We start from the raw sequence: 20,990 nt of genomic DNA on the forward strand, positions 1-20,990 counted from the left end.
TGCCTAAACAGTGTATGTCTGTGTGTGTGTGTGTGTGTGTGTGTGTATAATTGTAATTATTATTATCATATATATACATATGTGACCTTCTTTGATAATTCCCATATGCCCTTCATATAGATTCCCCTAGTGTTAACATCTTATATAACTTTAATACAATTGTCAAAATCAGGAAATTAATTTTAATGTAGTTTGGTTAATTAATCTGCAGTCATGTTTTGAACTTTGTTAGTTTTTTTTTTAAATTATTTATTTATTTATTTATTTATGATAGTCACAGAGAGAGAGAGAGAGAGAGAGAGAGGCAGAGACACAGGCAGAGGGAGAAGCAGGCTCCATGCACTAAGAGCCCAATGTGGGATTCGATCCCGGGTCTCCAGGATCGCGCCCTGGGCCAAAGGCAGGCGCTAAACCACTGCACCACCCAGGGATCCCCCGAACTTTGTTAGTTTTTTCATGAAAATCCCTTTTCTATTCCAGGATCACACATTAGATTTAGTTGTCATGGCTTCTTGGGCTTCTCTAGTTGGCAGCTGTGCCTTACCATTATTTTTTGTCTTTTATGATCTTGACAGTTCTGAAGAGTACTGGTCAATTATTTTGTAGGGTGTTCCTATGTTTGTACTTGATGTTTTCTCCTGATTAGATTGAGGGCATAGATTTTTGGCAAAGATATCCCAGAAGTGCTAATGTACCCTTTCAGTACATCATATCCGGGGTACATGACTCTTCATATGTCTTATTGCTGGTAAGGTTTACCTTATTCATTTGGTTAAGGTGTAATGTCTGCCAAGTTTCTCCATTATAAAATTACTACTATTCCCTTTCCAATAATTACTTTGTGGGGATATCCTTTGAGTCTATGCAAATATCCTTTTTTTCTCATATCACACTTTTCTATTGATATTAGCATCCATCAGTGGCTCTTTCTTGAAATAGTTATTACCTGTATTTGCCTAATGGTGATTTTCTATTTCTCTCACTGGAATGCTCTTTCAACTAATATCATCTGCTACCACCATTTCATGTGAAACAGTCCATCGCACAGTCAGCTCATGATTTTCACTGGTACTTGCAGAGTTCATTCACCTCCCATAGCATTTGGTCTGTAATCATTCACTGTGTGCTATGTCTGTGGCACTATTTGAGTATTTTTTAGAAAACAGGACATTCCAGTAATTCATTTTGAATAACTTCTAGCCTGCGGAAAGAGTTTAAGACACATTAGAATCACAGAATATTAGAAACCAAAGGATTTGTGGAACACTTAGTACCTGAATGTTTAGTCAAGTGGGTTTCATTGAGGAGATATGACTCGGTTGGAAATTCTTTTGCTGGTAAACAGCCTTTTGGCACAAATTTAATTTTTCCCTGAGTTCCCTTGTCAAGCATTAGTTATTTGGTTGCTATTGGTGCCTATACCAATAAGTCATATGTCAAATTCTTGATACCATATATCTCTAAGTAAATAAGAGTCTTTACCTTACTGCTTTATCTTTTCCCTTAGGGATCCTGGCTTGGGTGTTTCTAAGAATGTGTTCCCCATTCTTAAGTATGATTTTTTGTCTTGGCCCACCATATCTATTGTTTTCCCACTCTTGGATCACAGTTTAGGTAACCATTCACTCATGTGAGGCTGTTTGTAGAGAAATCTCACTAGAGGTAATTAAGGATTTGTTTGGATGGGCTCTCTATATTTAAACCAGTAGAGTTGGTTTATTTTCTTGAGATACTCACCTACTTTTATCTGAGAACTGGAGTTAGGGCTGGCTCTCTTGTGTATTTGCCAGGGTAGGACTTAGTGCTACTTGATGGCGGACCTAGGGTCTGGTCTGGTTAGGAGTGGAGTAACTAAGGGACTTGTTTGGGACAAGCACAATTTTATTTAAGTTTTCTATTTGTGTAGAGTGGTTTAGTTTAATTTGGTGCTGTTGTTTGACTGCAGTTATCCTTTTTTGAATAAAGTTCACCTCCAGTGATGCATTTTAAGCTGTCCCCTTTTCTCGTCGGGAGTCTTGTATTCCATTGTTTTTTGCTTCCTGTAACAATTTGTTCTTGGGGAATGACTTGGCTTTGCGTCTTCTTATGTGAGTCACAGTTGCCTTAAAGAAGGGACAGAGCTCCACTGCTACCAAGTAGAAGTGGGATTCAAACCCAGGCAGAGTCTGGCTCCAGTTTCTTACTCTTACTACTTTTATTCCCTCTTCTCTGTTCAGTTCCTTAAGTCTGTGGTGAGGATTAAGTTAAATAAGCCATGTAAAACACTTAACATAGTGTAGATGTTCCGGTAAGTATGGTAAATGGATGATAAATATGATTATTGTTATTATTAGAATTTAGTAGATGGCCAACAGTAGAAGAAATGTCTGAGTAGTAACCTCCTGAAACATATAAAACAAAATTTTGCTTTGATACGGATCAGTTGATTATATGGCTCTGAACACATGGATTTAATCATTAGTTGAATATGGCCTAGATATCAGAAACTTGTCTTAAGTCTTTGATAGTAATACCTAATGTCATTTATAAAGAACAAAACAAAACAAACTTTTGAACCCAGATGCATTGATTTTTAAGAATTACAGTAGCACATTGTAGTCTGTAATTAATACTGATTTACTTAAATTGGAAGATTACTCCTATTTGCTTTGTTCTCTCAGATGAATTGATATTTGGTTCTCAGTATGTGGTCAATTTTCTATTCTTTTGATAATGCCATGTTGCACCTGAGTTCCAGAATAATGAGTGAGAATAGTTAGAAGAAAAAGCCAGCCTTTTATTGAGCTGGACATTCTTTTGGTGGTTTTGCCAAGGAAATATGACTAATTTACTAATTTAATATGGCCTTCAGAAATATTACTCATACTTAGGAAATATATCTAGGAGTATTTCTATACTGATCTTTAGTGCAAATTGGAAAAGAAATTGGTCTAAAAAGTGGCCTAAGGAAACAATATGATTATTTCCTGTATTTCCCTTAGTCATCTTTTAAAATATGATTTTTAATTCAATAAGATTTCAGATTTTAATTTTTTTGTTGCATTGTAGCTTAGCTCTTAAGACTCTTCTGGAAGGTCATGGTGTAGGTTAAGGTTAAGTATAGAGGACCTTGTGCTTTTATCAGATGCCTTAATGAAAAAATGTTCCACATCACTTGTCATCAGGGAAATAAATACAAATCAAAACTATAATGAGCTACCACTTTACACCAGTGAGAATGTCTAAAATTAACAAGACAGGAAACAACAAATGTTGGAGAGGATGTGGAGAAAGGGGAAGGCAAACTGGTGCAGTGGAAAACAGTGTGGAGGTTCCTCAAGAAGTTAAAAATAGAGCTACCCTATGACCCCGCAATTGCACTACTGGGTATTTACCCCAAAGATACAGATGCAGTGAAATGCCGGGACACCTGCACCCCAATGTTTCTAGCAGCAATGTCCACAGTAGCCAAACTGTGGAAGGACCCTCAGGGTGCATCGACAGATGAATGGATAAAGAAGATGTGGTCTATATATACAATGGAATATTGCTCAGTAATCAGAAAGGATGAATACCCACCATTTGCTTCAACATTGATGGAACTGGAGGGTATTCTGAGTGGAGTAAGTCAATCGGAGAAGGACAGTCATCACATGGTTTCACTCATATGTAGAATATAAGAAATAGTGAAAGGGTTTATAGGGGAAAGGAGGTGAACTGAGTGGGAAAAATTAGAGAAGGAAACAAACCATGAGAGATTCCTACCTCTGGGAAACAGGGTTGTGGAAGGGGAGGTGGGTGGGGGGATGGGGTAACTAGGTGACAGGCACTAAGGGAGGTACGTGATGAGCACTGGGTGTTATACTATATGTTGGCAAATTGAATTTAAATAAAATATTTTTAAAAAGATTTCTGTGCTTTTTTGGATTTGCGTGGTTGCAAAAGTGAGATGAGCCTGGATTTCTCTGAAGGAGTATTTGGAGAAAATCTCACATAATGTTATCTTAAGAAGAATCCACATGCTGACTCTATTTCTTATTAGTTTGAGGGGAGAAATTTCCATGGTATTAGATTATGGACTTCATCTTAAAGTCTATATTCAGGCATCAAACTTTAGTGTAAGTAATAACTCCTATCAGAATGTTTACTGACACAATAAAGAGGGATTATATATCTCCCTAGGAGAAAAATGTTCAATAGATGTTTAGGGTAATAATATCATATTATTTGACTTGCAGCAAATGTTGACTGAATTTACCAGTATGTTTTTATTATACATTTTGTGCAGTTTTGCCATATTGGTTGAATTTTCCTTAAAACAGTCAATAGACAAGTACTTTTCCAGAGTAAGTAGGAAAAGTGACCTAAACATGGAAATGTCACATACCAGTGTGAAGATCAGATGGGACGTGGGTAGGGAATAAATTTTCCTTTATATCATGAGCTGGCACACAGTGAATACAGTAAAGGTGTTGGGGTACAGCTTCTAATTGATTGACGAGTTTCCATTTCTTAGGGGACAGAGCAGAGGGCTGACTGTAGGCTGGTTTGCTCCATGAGCTTTGAGTCCAGCATGAAGCAGTCTATGCCTTATGTATTAAGACAGTACGTGGCTGGCCAGAAGGCCAACCTTTTCCTGGCCACTTTGGGAAACTAATACCTGCCTCTACTTTCCTTTTTCTTTTCATCCTTACCTTTCAGGAGGCATCTTGATATAATGTATTTAAGAGTTAATAGTTGTTCTTCATAACTCAGAGCTTCCTTCTTGGAAGGAAGTTTGTCACAACAGTGACAGAGTTGATAATGTCACCTTTTTCAAGCACTTTCTCTTTACTGAGGGCTGATCTTTTCTGTTCTTTCTGGTTTGGGGACAGTGCATAAAGTTTTTCTGTTTGTTTGTCTTTTAACCTAGTTTGGTATTCTGGTTGTGACCAGATAAACCCCTGAAGTATCATTGAGATAATGGAGAGCTCTGCAATTTTTCTATCCAAAGTAAAATGTTAAAATAGCTTAAGACTTATTTCCTTTATGTGTTTTAAGTATTGAGATTCAGCTGCTAAAATGTCTGAAAACTTTTAAACATAGAGAAAGGACTTCAAGACCATGGGAATAAATATTTTGGATGTGAGAAAGCAGTACAAGCAGAGGAAAAAGCAAGTGGATTCATGTTGTTTGATACTGTTATTCAGGCAAATAAATAAGTACTGGGTCTTTCCCTAACCAGGTGCTGGCCTTTGCTAATTAGAGTGATTCTGTATAAAGTTTGGGCTTTTTCTGAAGTTGTCCTGGGAGCGGTAGTCCTATACAAGACTAAGATTTAGCATCCATGGGACATTATCACCCTTCCTTTCCTTCAGACATAACTCATATTTCTCATATATTTATTTTTATTATTGTTGAGACTTGTCCATTGCTCCAGGCTCAAGAAAGGATGAGATATAAACTCTAATCTTGTATTTTTTTAAATTATTTATTTATTTATGATAGTCACACAGAGAGAGAGAGAGAGGCAGAGACACAGGCAGAGGGAGAAGCAGGCTCCATGCACCTGGAGCCCGACATGGGATTCGATCCCAGGTCTCCAGGATCGCGCCCTGGGCCAAAGGCAGGCGCCAAACCGCTGCGCCACCCAGGGATCCCTCTAATCTTGTATTTATCCTGTTTTAGGAAATAGGAGGCATAGCACACCCTTGATATTTACAAGAGTTATCACTTAATGACTGTTGGCATCCCCAAATAGGCAGCCAGCACTAGAGAGGATGGCAAAGGGCTAAAGCTTTGTGATGCGGGTGTTTGGTTAAGCTTACTTAGTAGCTCATTGACTTGCTCTTCCCCAAATCAGGCTAGTGGTATGAAAGATTCACATTTAAATTCAGCAGTCTCATAAATTATGTTTGTCATGAATATTTGTGATATTCAGAGCTGGGTATTGTCAGAGCTGGGTATATTTAATCTAGGAGTGTTATGGGTACCCAACACCAGTGCCAGGATGAATAGAAACACAGAGTGAAATCTCTTTGTGGTTTGTCACTCATGCCTGTGCCACACCTTAGCCTCCTGAGATTCTCTAATTTATAAGATGATATTTAAGACTAGTAGGGGAATAAAGCTTTTTGTAGGGATAGCCTTCTTGGTTGATGGGACGTGGGAGAGTAAAGGTGTCATTTAAATGCGTATTTCTACAATTACGTGAAATTAGACTGGCGATTTACTTTTCCTATTTTTTTTTTTTATTTCTGTCTGTAACTCTTCCAAGCTAATACCATCTTTTGCTCAAGGTATATTACACTGCTGTTTGTTTTTGCTGATAATATTGGTAGGGACAGCTAATAAAACTTGAAATTAACTTGCACTTCAAGCCCCATTTAGCTAAGATAGTAAATGGACTGGGGATGTGAGAGACTCTTCGTTGTATAGCATTAAAAACCCCCACAGATTCCTACAGTCTAGATGTAACAAATAGCTCACAAACATCATTTCTTAACTGGTGAAGTCAACATTATCCAGATTTTTATTTCCTGAGGCCAACTCGAATACATATATAAAAATAAAATAACATTTAACTTCCAATTTATAACATCTGAATTTTTATTTGCACTATGGTGGATATATTTGAGACTCTTCCCGTGCAAATCACAAAAGTTTCTCCAGAGAAACCTGCATACCTCACCTATTTTTTTTAGATTCAGTGACTTATAGAGAGTTGGAATGAGATAGTAATTAGAAATCATCTAGTCAAATCAGTTAATGTAGATGCAGAAACCGAGGGAGGAGTGCCACCCGGTGATTTGAACAAAGTTACACATCTGGAGATAAAACTCTGCTTTTGTGCTCTTTAAATAGAGATCTCAGATTCCTGTCTTTTGAGGGGCCAGGCAGGTACCAACAAGGAGTGAATGAATGAAGCTGGCCTGGTAGGGATGGTGGCAAAGGGAAAGGACAGTTTTGTGCACTGACATGGCAGCTACAACCTTACGCCAGCCATCTGTTATTGCGCAGGGATGTGGGCCCAGTGCTGCCAGGTCTTTTAGTCTCTAGAAAGCAGCTGTCTCACTTTTTAGAAAAAATACTCTGAGTTTTAAATGTCATCAATTTGTTGGAATTTTTAAAAACACTGGGCCGATGGCTTCCTGGCCAAACAGAATAAGTCTCTGGGCTGAATTTGGCCTGCAGCCAGTGGGTGCTGGAGCTGGAGCTTTCTGGCTTGTGAGAGCTTATTACAAGTATCTTCTCCTGACTCTACAAACACATCAGGAGCTCAAAATCAGCCACAGTGGGAGTGTTAACGCCACATAAATTGCTTAACACGCAACAAACCTGGGCTCTCCCCCCTGCCACCAAAGGCATTTCTTAAGCCCTCACACCACTGCATACCATCACCGATTTGAGACTTTTGCATTGTACATTATGGCCTTGTAGCAGTTCTTTTCCAGAAATCTTTTAACCCAATTTATTCTGTTTTTTTTTTTTTTTTTTTTTAGCTTTTTTTCCTAAAAGGCTCATATACTTTTTCCCCACTATAGTTAGTACAGGAACTAGAATGCCTTTTGTGAGCCTTAGCAGTACCTGGTATATTATTGCTATTATGATACATATCATAATGGACATTTGATTGAACTGACCTGAAGAAAATGCTGCTTGGTTAAAAAAGAAAAAAAAGCCATGTATGTATGTCTCATTTAAGGAAAATGGATCCCTTTCAAAATAGATTAATTAGTTAACTTTAGGGATATTACAGTGATTTTTTCTCTCTCTCTCGGAATTTGGAAATGTTCCAGTGGTATACCTGAGGGTTTTTATCATGTCAGAAATTATTTTTTTGAGAAACTTCAAGCTTAGCCATTATATCTTCAGTTGGCAGTTACTCCAGTATAAAAAGAAAATAAAACATATCTATAATTATAATGGAAAACAAATGGGAAGATACCCAGTTGATTATAATTTGATTTTGTACAATTTTATAAAGACTCAATTATCACATGTTCACATGTGTTTCTTTTCTACATTTAAAGTGTCAGTAATAAAGTAATTGACAGTGTACAGCTAAAACAAATGGATAATAAAATTAACAACATTAGGCAAGAATATGTGCATTTTAGAATGACAAGAGAAATTCTTTGTGGGAATAGGCCCACATGAGTGGGCTGGCCCAGTGGTATTGAGTTTGGCAGAGTTGTCATAGCCTGTGCTTGACCTTGGGTGGTTTATTAGCTCTCTCTGCTTATGGTTAATTATTTTATAAATCGATAGGAGGCAAAACCCATTATTGGGAACTCCAGGAGGCGGTTCAGTTTTTTTGTTGTAAAGGCAGTTTTATAAATTGGCTTAAAGAACTTGGTTCTAGAAATAGACATATGAATTCTGCCTTCATGACTCACTTGCTGGGTGAACTTGGGTAACTTCTTCATGTTTTGGTGCTTTATAAAATGGGATTGTTATGAATTTGAAATGGGTGGTACTTATAAAATGAGTAGCATAGTTCCTAATACTGTGCTGCATAAATTTTTGCTATTTCTGTTATTTTTACCATTATTGATTTAAGGATGCTCATTGCAATAGTATTTGTGCTTATGATAATTAGACTCAGGACATCAGAACTGAAAAAATTTTGCCTAAAACCAGCCTTTTTATTTTCTAGGTTTCCAAAGTGTTTTTCATTTATTCCCAAGATATTAGGAAACCTTCTTTTGGTCAATTCCAGTAAAGTCCTTAGATGATACTGGCAACAAAGAAGGGATATTTTTCGGGATGACAGATGAGGATATGTAGGTTTAGATTGACTCTTCTTCCTCCTAGAGTAAGTGGGAATGTTGAAAACCTGAGAATTTGTAAGTATTTTCTTGTCTAATTACTCCTCAAATATAAATTCCCATATTCTGGACTCTTTTTACATTCCCGCCTTACCTTGCTAGCAAGGTGACACCCCAGATCATCACATGAGTGTGAACACTGATGTTAGTGTTTAATATAGGCATTAATACATTTGAAGAATGAGTGCTTTTTTAAACAGTCTTAAAATCTATTCATTCTACTGATTATGAAAAGACTTTTGATAAACCCAAAGAAATTACATAAACTTTTTAAAGAAAACAGATTTACTGCCCCTTAAGTTTTGGTTATTATTAATTACAATGTATTCTAGAATGCTGCCTGCAGAGAATTTGCTTAATTTATCTTATTTGTGCACTTCTGCTGATCATATTGTTGCAATAATAATGAGTTGGGCAAGATAGTAATTCATCCTCTTCCTTTTCTATCCTGTTTATTATAGAACGTATTTTCTAGGTTCTAGGTCAGGAGAGGCTTTTAGGTTTAGACCTACTTCATACTTCAACTTAAGCTACTTAGACCAGATTGAAATTAAGTATTAACACCGGTTAGAAATCATTGTGTTTTTAAAAAACAATAATATAATAATACTTAAAAAATTGAATGGTACTGCCTGTAGCCAAAGGTAATGGAAAAGTCATAATTGTACTATGGATTGTATTTTGAGGACAATGCCTTATAACTCTTCTGAAGTATGAAAACAAGCCTTGGTTAGTTTTATTTCATTTGTTAAGGGTCTATAAGGAGTCTAGATTTGGTACATTGTCATGATAAATATTTTATTCATGTTATAGCTTTTTAGACAGTTGTATTCTGCACCGTATTACAATGGCACAATAAATTGCTGAATACACTGTCTGCTGAATATGACTTTACCATGAAAAATTTGATGCATGGAGAAGGAAAGGTTGGAATATATCAACCTTTTCTGACAAGGGACTTTGAATTTTGACCTAATACAGGTGACCTTTGTGCACAATAAAAGTGAGCTTAATCTCAAGGTCAAGGTTGGGGTGAATGGCGTAGTTTATGCTGATTGTGGGTACTTCTAAGCCTACATAGCTATTGGCAAATGGGATTCTGGCACTTTTTTTTTTTAATTTTTAGTATTTTCAGGAGATTATTTGTAGCAAGTTGTTTAGCTTTTTAACAGTACCACATTTCCTCAAAGCTCGGCTATCTGTTTAGTTGTGATAAGTTCGTCTGTTTATTTATAAAGTTTACTGTTTCTGAGTGAAAGGTATAAGCGTGCTATTATTTTCTGTTCCATAGATAAGCCATAGCTAAAAATAAAAATGTTCTTATGGCTTAAAGAAAAGACTACTGACATATATAACCTTGGAAATGAAAATATATCTTCCTATAGATAAGAAATTTCTTTGACAAGTTGAACTCTTGTTATCTTAACTTTGGAACTGTCAGAAGAATTTTTAGGTAGTTTATACCTTTATCTAGATTATAATTAAGAGAACTCTTATGAATTATTGTCTTAAAAGGTTTAGATGATTTAGAGACTGGTTATTCCCTTGAAAGTTGCTTTGAAATGCATCCACTAATGCATTTGTGTTAGAGTATTACATGATATAAAATATTTTTAAGGTTTTTCTTGTTGTACATAAAAGGAAAATTATTTTAAAACATAAATTTCACTATAAATATCTCAATTGTTTTGTCATAGGTAAATTACACCTTAGCAAACATGAGGAACAAACCTGTCAGTGCTATATTGTCTGAATACTTAGTGAATATTCTGCCCAAATAATTGTTAGAAGCAACAAACAGGCGGGAGAGAGTGTCAGAGACTCTAATGGAAAGAACTTCTACTTTTTTAATCGAGCCTGCAAAATATATTCCCTGGGACTGATCAGCTCTGAAGCACTGAGGTTTGATGATTGGAATGGCAGGAAACCATGCTTTCAGGACATAATGAATTGACGAGGCCATCCATCATTTGTTAGCATACGCTGAAACATGGGCTATGTGTGCAGAGGCCTGTGATTTAGTAAATACTTGGGAGATGAATAGAGCTTACACACAAGGGAAGATATTGCTGTCCTTCAGCAGCCTGAGACCCAGGCGCCTGCTGAGAAGGCCATCTGACGGCACATCATCAGTAACCGGCCTGTCACAGTCAGCGGTGCCCACCGACCATTGCCAGTATATTAAATGCATTTTTAATATCTGCTTCAGTAGATTTAATGAAGAAAATTTAGTTTCCATACTCCAAGCACTGCCTCTTCAACTGTTCTAAAGCATGTACTCTTGCCTACATAAGAAAGGGGGAAGACCATGCCGGCAGTTGGGAGAGTTGATTGAAATGGACACTCAGACAAAATAATGTGCAAATAAAAAACACTTTTAGTGGGGTTGGCATCCTGTTGATGTAAAAAAAAAAAAAAAAAAGGAAAGAAAAAAGAAAAAAAGAAGCTCGTGGGTTTTTTTGTTTTTTGTTTTGTTTTGTTTTAATGTGGCTTTTGAGTAGTTCCTTAAGCCCTAATTCCCTTCTCTCACAAGCCCCTTCCCTAGGAGCGTTGAGCCTGCTGGCAAGATATGTCAGGCTTCTGATCAGAAACGAAATATTAGAAGGAGAATATTACTGTTTGGCATAATTTGGATAGACTCAATTTTAAATTAGTTTGTGTTTTCAGATACTGTTTGATTGTTAGGATTTTTGCATGAAGATATAAAGTAGGATTTTTCTTACCTAGTTGCTTCCACATTTTTTAATGTTAAACTTCACACATTAATCAAGTTTAGTATATTTTTGTCTGGTGTCCTGTAGAACAGCTCAAAATGAATGAAAAAAAAAGTAGTTGCTAACTTGATTCAAAAGTGCTCTTCTTAGACTATAATGTTTCTTTAAAAATTATAATTTTAAAATGTTCTGTTTTTATATTCCGGCAAAGTATGTAGATTCATTCTTTTTAATGAGTTTCAGTGTTGACATTATTTACTACAAAACAGCAAGACAACCAATTAGATATTATTGCAAGCATGCACTTTAAGGGTTCCCCTCTTGTTTAAAAAAAAAATACAGAATACGCTCTCATGTTCGCAGAAGAAGAAGCTACGGAATGGGACCTATAAATCTGATTCCTGCATGTGTCAAAACAGTAATGTATTAAATGCATATTATTATAAAAATTTAAGACATGTCTTAAACACACTTACATTTTTATAACACGTGGCAATATTAAATAATACATTTCCTTGTTAGCATCTGTTTGCCGTCATTGTTGGCAAGACCTATGATTTATTGCTTAAATTAATGACCAAGACCATTTTGGACCTGATATATGCCCCTAAGCTTATTACATCACTAAATAAAATAAAATGTATGCACTTGTGACAGAGTTATTTTTATAATTGTTTATCCCTTTAAGTGCCCTATTCAGTGATTCACTGAAAGGTTCATAATGGTTGGCTTGTAACCAGAAAATAATCTCAGAAAGGTAAAATATATTTCTTGTCTAGAAATAAGATGCCAGAGTGATGGTGATGATAGGGGTCCCAGCAAGAATTTGCAACACTCAAACCCGTTGTTCTTTTCTTCAATGCGCTCAATTAACTCTTGTTGAATTTTTTTGATGCATGCCCCCTCCCCCATTCTAAAGGCTGTTAATGCTACAGCTCGTCTTCAGATCAACCCTTCAATATTGGTGAGGTGATTTTGCTCTGATATAAAGCTGCAAGGTTAAATTGTTCTTTACCAATGAGTTTTCAGGTGCCTTTATCACCATGCATTAAACTGGGCAAGATTATTTTTCCTATTATTCGTTCTCTTCTTTTGGGAGATTGGAAGTTTACTGTTTTCATATTGAACTCTATTTGACTTCATAGTCTTTATCTTTCCTTTCTGAGGGTGCAGTATGATAGATCCTTCAGTATTTTTACAGTAACCTGTTATTCATCTAAAGTCACTCTGCTACCCGGCTTGTAATACAATATAATATGGCTTCATGGTTTTTTTATTCCACATGAAGTATCTCATTGACTGCCAGCTCGCCTGTCACAGGATGGTAAGGTAAAGATTTTGGGAAGCACAAGCCTTGCTTCTGGACTGCAGTGTCTATGTCTACACCTTGAAACAGATAGAGGCTCTGTGGGCACCTGAGAGTAATCCTTGTGGGAAGATTATTATTTTGTAGATATCTTGGGATGATTCTCATTCATAAAGGAAACAAACCTTAGTTCCTGAGAAAGATCTTTTTCTTGTCTTCATCTCATTTTAATTGCATTTTAAACCAGTTTATTGGAAATTGAAACAGGTTTTGTTTTTTGTTTTTGTCTTTTCCTTAGTATTCTTTCCCAAGGCATTTGACCTGGTAAAGTTTTTAATGGTCCTCTCAAAAATGTTCAGGCCAAGAAACATTTGTGTTTTTCTTGAAGAGCTCTAGTGGCCTTTTCTACTTCAGACTCTCATCTCCCATCTCTGATGTTTATATCTTCTTTTTCATCTCATCTTCCTTGTCTGGGAGGCCTGTCTCCAGATGAAACATTTTAAAGGAAAATTAATGAATAACCGATTAATGAATTGGTCTTCAGTGCCAGTGTCTAATTCCCTCTCTCTCTTCTGCTCCCTCCCCTACTTTTTTTTTTTTTTTTTTTTTGGTCCTTTGAATATATGAATATTGATTTAGAGCCACCAAGATTTTTTTTTTTTTTTTTGCTTTGACCACTGTAGTGACTTTTACCTGTTCATTTGGATTGTATACATTCCTGTATTTTGCTTTCTATTTGATTTATTGTGAATTCCTCGAAGTTAGGAGCCATGTGTTTTGTTGTCATTTTATCTTCCAACTCTTTCCTTGAGAACTTACCATGTTATTGTGGTCCTTTGTGCAGTCAGTGAATTCCTACTAACTTTCTAATAAGGCCCCGATGCTTATTTCTATGATGTCTCTTTTTTTTTAAAGGTTTATTTATTTACTTAAGAGAGTGAGAGAGAGCACTAGTGGGAGGGGCAGAAAGAGAGGCAGAGAGAATCTCAACCAGACTCTCTGAGCACAGAGCCTTGATTCAGGGCTCAATCCCATGACCCTGAGATTGTGACCTGAGCCAAACCAAAGAGTTGGACTTTTAACCAATTGTGCCACCCAGGCGCCCCTCTATGATCTCTTTTGAGGAGGAGATAACTTAGAAGTGTGTTTCTTCACTTTGGCCAGTACTATTTTTGTCTAGTTCCCTACAAAGGACTTGCTATTCTTTCCTAAGATTGTTTCTTAAGCTCCCACTCTCTGGGTCAGGATGTTTAAGTCCTATTTAAAAATATTAAAATATTCAGTAGGCAGCTAAGTGCTTAGCCTAGTGTACCACTTAACACTAAATGAAAGTAAAATATAACACAGACATGGAGCCATTTGTTATATTTTAGTAGATGAAGCAATAGCAGTGTAAACCTTAACCTTGTAATTTTGTGAGTTCCACTTTATCATGTAGCTGTAAGGGTAATCAAAATAAATCATGGGAGATGAATAAATATTTTCTAGTGCTTCCTCTGTGCTTTCAGAAGTGATGTTTGATCCATGAAATTGTAGTAAGTGTATTAAATAAAACAATATGATGCGCACTGTGTCAGATCTGATAAATTATTCGGTATAGGACATTTATACAACATATGTTGAGCTGCTACGTGAACAGCTTAATGACTATAAATTATGTTAATCTGTCTTGCCATTTTTACATTTTGTTAAAAATCGCACAATTTGTATTGTAGATATTTATATATATGTTTGTGGGGGTGGGCAGGGATAAGAAGAAGGCATAAGAAAGGCACAGGTCATCTCTGCGATGTTCTGACAGTGATCCGGGGCTCCTCAGCTGTGCAGTGTACATAACACAGATGTTGGGGAGTCATCTGTCAGCCATGCCTCTCCTATGGAGTTAAAGTTCTAGAGGGAAAAGAATTTGACACAGTGCTGTCACTGTTACATTTTCACAATAGAAGAGCATGCAAATATTGAACCTCCTGCTTAGCAGTAGTGCCCTGTCTAATGTCTGTGCTGGTTAGAATAAAAAATCATGGGTGCATCTTGGGCTCAGAGATCTGACAAAGGTCATGCTATGTTGGGCATTTGAATTGGAAATTGTCTGGACTTAGATTTTATAAAACTCCCACTGTTGTGTGTGGGGAGAATTTCAGCAGGGTTTTGTCCCTAGAGAGGCCTCTTAGGCCCTTTTCTGTCCTATGAATGAATTTAGATGTGAGGGTTACTCCTGCCTTAAAACTGTTAAGTTCATTTTGCATACATCCCTAGAGAGAAAAACTGGCAGATGCTTTTGTCTTGGAAGTGTTTAAAAGAAAACTGCAGAGCAGGAACAAGAGAGAAAAGGGGCCCTGTGTGGAGTCCCAGAACATTTTGGAAATGGCCAATATGCAGTTTTCATCAGTATGAAGGCGGGGTGCAATATGGTGCCTGTGGCTCACAAGGGAATATGAATGTTGATTAAGCATACTCCCAGGCTTTGAAATTCTGAAAGCAGTGTCAGAATAATGGATGTTGAGCAAATGTCAAGCATTTGTTAATTTCTCTGTTATTTGGAGTTTATCTACCATGATCAATCAAATAAACTAGTGCTTCTCTCTTGTGGCATGTGTCATTGATATGGTGATTAGGTGGCTAGAGAGACCTTCTGCTTTTTTTCCAGGTAACAGATTATAGAGGGGGTAGACAGAGCTTTTCAGTTGAAGATTTGTGTATGACTTGGTTTAGTAGAAATTTGGATATTAACTGAGTAGTTTGATGATGATATAAAAATCTGCAGCAACATGCAAAAGATACTAACTGTGATGCCATATATACCAAAAGACCTGGTAGTGGCATTATGGTTTCCATCTAAATAGAGTTTCTGTAGTTTGTACAACTTTGGTGTAAAACTGGGTGAAAGAAATTTACTCCTGAAAGAATTCTGACCTATTAACATTTGTAGATAGAGTTTTGGATCTGTTTTTATTTTTGTCTCCCCCTCGCCCCCGCTTCAATTAATTCTAACACAGCTATTGATTTTTTATCCTTGAGAGAGACGGTCAGTAGATTTGCTTCATGTGGTTCAAAGTAATTCCTTTCTATTATTTTTATGAAGCAATGCTACAGTATTTTGACATCCTAGATATAAATGATCAAAAGGTCCTTTCCAGCAATTATTTGACTGCAAATTATGGTGAAGTGCTAACCTTCCATGGAGTGAGGAGTAGTTTCCCTTTTAGAGTATGAATGGCCTTCCCAACCTGGGATTTCATTAGGCGTTGACACTAGGTACCATATTGAAATGTTCTACCCCCAGGAAAGTGTAACTTGGACTGCAAGGGGGTCTTTGTGTGAAACTACCATGGCTGGAAACAAGGCCGATTTGTAATTAGAAATTTGGGTTTGTTTGTTTTTTTCTGTTCTCCATTTTCTTCTCATAATCTCAGCCATATAGCTCTCATGGTTCATTCAGATGGAGATTTGTACTATCCTTACAAACCCAGATCATATGAAATAGATGGCTATCTTATTTTTGGCAGGATCGTTCTACAAAATTAGAATCCCTGAAGTCATCTGCCCCCTATTTTTAAGCCCTAGTGAACTTTCCCTTCAGGGAATTTACAACTGGGCAGCTCCAGGGTATTCACCCCATGAACTGCCTATGTTGTTTCTGGAGGGCTCTTTTTTCACTTACTCAGCCTGCCATAATGTTGTATTATGGCAGTTTCCAAAGTAGAAAATCTTCAACTTCCTCCTCATGTTAACAGCCTCCACTGGACCATTGGTTTTGACCTTCCCTGGGACTAGAAGCCCCTACACTCTGAGTAAAATCTTTATGTCCTGCCTGGTACATGGTGCCAATGAGCTCAACCACTGCAGAGCCTCCAGCATCACAAAAATAGATAACACTGCAGACTGGCTTTTCCAGACTTCACTCTGAAAACTCATCATTACCATGTCCTGGACACATCATCACTGAGTCATTTGCTTACATCACACAACCAAAACACTAAGCCTGTTACTGATACACGGCTCTCAAGTTTATTTTTCACTTGTGGTAGTGAAGCTATTGTTCTTAGTTTAGATTAGAAGAAAAATATGGAAAATCTTGTTATACTGTTGAAACTTACTGTGTAATAATAAGAGAAAAAGGAGTGTGAAATCAGAGTGTGGATTTCTTTCTTAACCATATGTGCTCTTGAGTGCTTCTGAATTCTCCTGTGGAAGGTGCTGGTAGCCTCGAGAGGTAGTGTTCCCCAGCACCTGCCAAGCTGTTAGCCACTTGGTCTTCTGGCTTCCACTTAGCTCTTCTAATGTCCATGTATCACTGAACTTTTCCTCTTCCCTCTCATGTATTACAACTACCAAGTAATGACTTGTTAAAAGAAAAAAAAAAAAAAACATGCTAGGATGAATATTGGCTCCTACTGGCCACACATTCTAATGATAACTAAAGTGCTTTTGGGGTTCCGCATTAGCAGGTGTTTTTAGAGCATGTGGCACAATCTTTTAAGTAAGTATCTTCAGTAGTGACAAAACTTTGGAAATGGATTTGGTATTTGGAGTTAGGCAAACATCAGTAGGTTTGATAAATAAAGGGGCAGGTGCTACAAGGTGACAACAAGGTCTGGAAACTTAAGTATTTTGCCATGTGTTGCAATTCAGTAATGAATAAACTTTTTATTATATGTCTGTGTTTCTAGACTTGGCCACCCTGTATTTTGGTTAAGATACTGTGACTATGAAGTTGACCTGCTTGTGTGACTTGTAAAGTGGTTCTAAAGTGATCCCTAAAGATAAGTTCTATTTTGAGCAAAGGCAGCATCATTGATGATGAATGTGCAAGCCTCACTCCGGGATGATTATTTTGGTCAAAAATAATTTGAATGAATTAGTTCTTGTCTGCTGACCGAAAAAGGCCATTTTGTTACTTTATTCGCATACTGAGCAAGCACGTAAGCTTCCTTTCCTTAAACTTTTAACCATTATTTTATACCTTTTTTTTCTGGGCTCTTCAAATGTAGATTAACTACTGCATTTGTACTGGGAGGTTTTCTCCCAATACGTTCCATTACCCACTTCCCTGGTGGTTGTTCATTAAGTGATAAAATTCCTAAAAGGCAGAGACTTTTTAGGGGAGGTGGAAAAGTGGAGGGTTAGATAACTATAAACTAGCCAGTCTTGAATAACAGAGAAGTAGCTCAATATGGGATTTTCAGTTAATTAAAAACAAAAGAAAGATTTTTTTCTTTTCTCTGTCTTGTCTTTTTTTTCTTAGAAAAAGGGACTATAGTAATTCCAAAATTTCATCCTACAGTTTAAGACACATTTTCATAAAACTGCCCTTTCTCAGGTAGTAGCAGTAGAGGGGATGATGTTGCTTAGGCGTCTGGTTGAGTTCAAGTTTGAAGAATGGTGAAGATTTTTCTTTATTTTTATTTTCTCTTTGTGTTTGGTGTGTTTTTATTCGTCCAAGGACTGCATTTAATTCAGGTTAAGAGTATGAGGTCCTTCTCTCCTGTTACCTCATTGAAATTCACAAATAGGGAGGTGAAATTCTTCATTCTAGTTACACCTGCTGTAGAGTTGGAGAAATCACTTTTATAAAAGGCTCAAAAATAGGGAGACCTGAGCCCTGAAAAGAGAATTACTGTTTGTTTATATTGCACAGTTTCATGGTGAGAGGAAATGTGTCAAACATCATTTTAAAAACTGCATTTGTGAGACATTAGGAAATCCTTTACTTGGTTTGGTGAGGATTGATCAAACATTTTTTTGGTCATATTTAAGTCATAGACATAGGACTTTAAAGTAGCTAAGTATTATTAAAAATTACTTGCTTAGTAATTTATCTGGTTTTAAAGATCTTTCATTCAGCAAAATATTAGGAAGTGATTTCCTATAGCAAACATTGTCAAAGCCTTGAGGCTTTTTGGGGTTCAAACAAGTTAGTGGGGGTGATCTAAACTTAGGCAGCCTGCCTTGTGCTTCAGTGATCAGTTCCATCCTGAGGAGAGGGTAGTTACACAGCGCTCTGTGCACTTGACACATGCAAATGCTAAATACAGTAGCAGCATGAGGTCTCTGTCATTAACAGTAATTTATGTAATGAAAGCCACCTGGCTGTTTTTTATAATTAATTGCTTGTAAATAATAAATTTAAATATAATTTATAGTTTTCTAAATTTGATTACTATATAGACCCAACAACAAAACTAAAACAATTGGCAATTCCATAATTGAGTTCAATGGCTTTTAAAAGGAGATATATATAAAAGTATATATATACTCACACACATATACAAATATAAAAGTATGTTTATATATCTATATATATATCTCCCCTCAGGAAACATTTTCACTAAGAAATATATTTATTTAAATATATCAAGTGAAATGTCAGGTGAAAATATTTTTTGGAGGAGGATGGTAAGACTGTAACCAAGTCCTGTTAGCTTTTTTAATTTGTGTGTTGTAATGCTAATTTTGAAATAGTCTCACTGATTTCTTTTTTATATTCTTATTTCAGCCTTTTGAAAGTATTTATACACATAATTTAAGACACAGATGAAAGAGTACCTACTTAACAGTAATGTAGTAAAACTGTTTTGAAAAAAAAGTTTTTTCCCTATTTTGTAAACTTTCGATTATGTTTTAAAAGAAATTATATATGGGAGGAAAGTACTTAAGTATATAAGATGATATGTTATATGCTGTGGTGATAATAAGCAGCTTTGCTTAATAGATTTACTAAGTACAATATCCTTGATTTAAGAAGGTTTTGTATTTGTTTACATGGCCTCATATATTGGCTACCAAAGTATCATTTTTTTTTTTCTGATTTATTGGAAAGTACCAGTGATTTATGTGGCTTAAAAAGAAAGAGGGCTTTAGAGCCTTGGCCTCTATACTCTCTTTCATTAAAAGAGAAAGGAAAGAAAGAAGCAAGGAAGGAGGATGGAAGAAGGAAGGGAAGGGAAGGGAGGAAGGAAGGAGGGAGGGAAAGAAGGAAGGAAGTAGGTTGGTTTATGGTTTTATGTTTAATACTTCCTTTAGCAACTGTTTATTTAACAGTTATATCAGATTTTCTCAGAACTGTATGAATGTGTTTTTTAAATTAATGTCTCTTTTCTAAGTGTTTCCACTAAAAGCTGTATCCTTTAAATATCTATATTGTTATTTTGTAGTATAGCAGTGAAATTATTATCAATGACAATTTATGAAACGTGTAGACACTTTTGTAAGGCATTAATTAAAGGATTAATAGATTAAAGGAGAATTTGCAGCTTTGAGCTACAAACTTTATAAAATGGATTATCCTCCATATGTGACCAGCAGCATTTTTCCCTCACCATGATTTAGTGAAGTTGAGATAAATCAATATGCTCTATCAGTTAGTTGAACTTATAAAAATTTTTTTAGGATTCTTTTTGTTCTTTGTAGAAATTCAACTAGATCATGAACAAGTTCTGTTAAATAGCCAATTGCATGTTGCCTGCTTATGAGATTGAGATTGAGAGGGTCAAGTCACTGTGGGGCGTGCATGAGCTGGGATTGCCTCTAAGGAATAAAAATCCTGGCTTTTGCGTGTGGTCAGGGTGTGACCACCATTCATCACCTCAACAACAGACATCAGACTCGCTCATTGCTTGGTTTCCAAGGTCTAATAATCCCCCAAGAATTTAGAATGTTGTTGACTTGTCCCCATTTACATCACTGAAGAAAGAAGCTTTGCAACAGGTGCAGCTGTATACTAATTGTAGGGTGTGCTTAATCTGTCCAGAAGGGAGAGTGACTCCAAATTTGGTATCTTAAAGAGTGTAGTGACCTTTTAAAGTCCCAAGATGAGAATTGCCAACAATTGCAACAGGCTAATTATACCCACAAGGAGTTGTGAAGTGCTTTTAAGTTTTCCTGTACACCTAGAAGTTCAGTGAATGGCTTGAAGTCATTAACATATGACAGATGCACTCCCTTTTCAAGGGCTCCTATGATAAGTTTTGATTGTAGAAGTGGGAATTTGACCCTAGCTTATCACTTACTTCATTAGCTTGCTTTAGGACAAGAACTTTTTTTTGACATGAGTGTTATCTTACCCATGTTCCAGAATTCCATCCGCCTCCTTCTCTCTGCTGATAGGAAGTCACAGCGATAACCTTGATGTTGTTTTTTCCAAAGCATATTGTATATCATGCAGTGTTACATATATTATAT

General features: G+C 36.4%; 1 protein-coding gene across 15 annotated transcripts in view; it reads left to right on the forward strand.

Moving 5' to 3' along the window:
• The window catches only part of CDIN1 (CDAN1 interacting nuclease 1), a 232,516-nt gene that overhangs the window by 6,555 nt on the left and 204,971 nt on the right, over nucleotides 1-20,990 (forward strand). The window lies entirely within an intron of this gene.

Source organism: Canis aureus, chromosome 32, assembly GCF_053574225.1.
Source record: "Canis aureus isolate CA01 chromosome 32, VMU_Caureus_v.1.0, whole genome shotgun sequence".
Classification (NCBI taxonomy): domain Eukaryota; kingdom Metazoa; phylum Chordata; class Mammalia; order Carnivora; family Canidae; genus Canis; species Canis aureus.